Below are 3,093 nucleotides of genomic sequence, written 5' to 3' on the forward strand. Positions count from 1 at the left end.
GAGACAGAGTCTGCAGGACGTGTCGTGGGACCTGTAAGGATAATGACAATATTTACTATTAATTATATTCTTTATTTTAGAGCCCCCCCACCCTATCACATAACTGTAAAGTCCAAGTTCGGTTTTCGGATGCAAGTTTGCGTTATATCAGAACCTGAAAGCGAACTTTACAAAATGTTCGGGTGAGTCTCCCCAACACCGAACATCGGGGGGTTCACCCATCCCTACTCTCCCACAGTCCAGTTTCCTGGGCAGTCCTTAAGATTGACAGTTCAAACAATCGGCATGGACATACCAATGGTCCAAACTTTTTTCTTTACCAGGCTACTAGCAGTGTCAGCTTTCTCTCTGCAGCATGGGAGATGTACAGACGTACTAGGCTTGGTCAGATCCAGTGACCCACTCAGGTTCAGAGCTCCGCTAATAGACGCTAAATCAAGTGTGCACACCCTGACTTAATCAGCATATTCAGTATACCCAAGCAGTGACAAAGGATACAACCAGCCATGAGATTTGCAGAGCTGGCTATAACAGCTGGCTGTATCCTGCATCACTACTCCCTTCCTGGGCAATTATAAAGAATGGAGAGGATTTTTAATGCAAAATAAATGCAAAGTTGTGTGTTTTTACAAGCATTTTGCAATTTTACCTATTTAAAAAGCAGAGACCCCTTTAACACCTTCATGACCTTTGATGTATGCAGTGGAACCTTGGTTTACGAGAACAATCCGTTCTGGGAGTGTGCTTGTAAGCCAAGTTACTCGTCTAGAAAAGCAACATTTCCCATTGGAAAAAATGGAAGCTCAGACAATTCGCTTCACAACTTGTTCAATGTCCCATCCTGGTCCCCTATTGTGCACAAACACAAAACACACACAAACACATATTATGCTCACCTTACCTTCCGTTCCCACGCCGGCCTCCTGGTTCTTGTAGTCCGCAGGTATAGGATGTGTATCGGGTAACCATCGCGACCAATGCCGGAGCTTCCGCTTTCAGCGCTTCAGCAGCAGACATCATATGCAGGAGCTGCTTGCCTCTGATTGGCTAGCGCACTGACCAATCAGAGGCAAGCGGCTCATGGCTTTGACGTCAGCGCACTGGCTGCCTTTGAGAAGCGGCTGACAGCGGTAGTTCCTCCATCGTAGTGATGGTTACTGGATACACATACTGTACCTGCGGACTACAAGAACACAGAGGTCGGCATGGGAACGGAAGATAAGGTGAGCATAATATGTGTGTGTGCGTGTGTGTTTGTGCGTGTTTGTGTGTGTTTGTGTAGACTGCAAGAGCGGCTCAGAGCGCGGTGAAAGTACAGAACCGGAAGTGTGTGCGGTGAGTATTTGCTCGTACAGCAAACATTGCTTGTAAACTGAGTTACAAATTTACAGCAAACTTTGCTCGTATAGCGAAATACTCGCACACCAAGTTACTCGTAAACCGAAGTTCTACTGTTTTTAAATTCCCCTGTCAATCTCTGACATTTCCAGACGGGAGTTTGTCATTCCCCGCTCCCATGGGCACACTCATTATGTGATTGCGGGGAGCTGATGGTTTGTCATGACAGCCAGGGGTCAGCTGATGACCCTTGAGTCTGTCATGACAATCTTCCTATGAATGCCAGCTGCGAGCCAGAATTCATAGATCACGATTTCTGCTATACATTGCAGAGCTAATTGCACTGCTCTGTACAACACAAGAAATCATATGATCGCAGCTTCAGGTCCCTTAAGGGAACTAGTAAATACAAGAAAAAGTGGGAAAAAAAAGTTTTAAAGATTATGAAAAAAATAAAAAAACAAAAGTTCAAATCTTTTGCCCCATTCAAAATGAAACAATAGAAAAAATACAAAATAAGCATATTTGGTATCGCTGTGTTCAGAAATGTTCAATCTATCAAAATATAAAATAACTTAATCAGATCAGTAAACATTGTAACGAAAAAAAAATCAAAATGCCCGCATTAACATTTTTTGGCCTCCGCAACATAGCAATAAAATAAAAGGAAATCAAAACATCGTATCTACCCCAAAAATGGTATCAGTAAAAATGTCAGCTTAGGCAGCAAAAAATAAGCCGTCAGCCCGAGATCCAAAAAAGTAAAAACATTACGGTTCTTCGAAAAAGGCTAAAAGCATTTTGGCACAAATTTCTTAATTTTTTTTGACCACTTAAATTAAAAGAAAACTATACTTGTCTAGTATCTACTTACTTGTACTGACTTGAAAAATCATAATGCGAGGTCAGTTTTACAATTGTGGAATGGCACTAAATTTTTGCAATTTTGGCCCCCTGCTTTGGAATTTTTCTGTTTTCAGGTACACTATATAGAAAAATTAATGGTTTCATTCAAAAACACAACTCATCTTGGAAAAAACAAGACCTCATATGGCTATATTGATGGAAAAGTAAAAAAAAAGTTATGGCTCTTGGAACAAGGGGAGGAAAAAATAAAATTGGAAAATGACAAGGTCATGAAGAGATTAAAGGGAAGGTTAGATCTGGAATTAATGATGGACCTTCTGCAATTCTAGTCTAGTCTAGTAAAATATTAATAATAAGGAAGGAAGCCATTAATAAGTGTAGTGCTACTATAAAAGCTAACTGCTTTAGCAAGAGAAAAGTAATATAAATACATAGAATATATTGTCATAGCTTCTTCAATATTTATAAGTGATTGGCATAAAATAATATACATTTGCATTTGTATTGTTAAAAACTCTAAAAGGCAAATTTGCTATGTAAAGATCTTACATGAAAGGATTTTCAAAAATAAAATTCATGAGGCTGCCATCATTTTCGGAAAAAATATAGGAGAGTTTTCTGGTCTATGTAAATAATGTTTATTATTAAAGGGGTTGTTCGATACATAAAATGTATTGTATTAATATCTATTTTTAAGTCCTAGCCATTTTTGTAATTTGCTGTTTTTGAAAATTACATGCTATTCTCTCTATATACTGTAGCTAATCCCTACATCTGTTTTTTTTTTGTTTGTTTTCAGTTTACTTCCTGCGACATTTCGTTTTAGGCAAGTCTTAAATGAGACGTTATAAGGAAGATGGCCCTGCAGTCACTTCGCCACAGGTTCTA

The sequence above is a fragment of the Anomaloglossus baeobatrachus genome, chromosome 1 (genome assembly GCF_048569485.1).
Source record: "Anomaloglossus baeobatrachus isolate aAnoBae1 chromosome 1, aAnoBae1.hap1, whole genome shotgun sequence".
Taxonomy (NCBI): Eukaryota; Metazoa; Chordata; class Amphibia; order Anura; family Aromobatidae; genus Anomaloglossus; species Anomaloglossus baeobatrachus.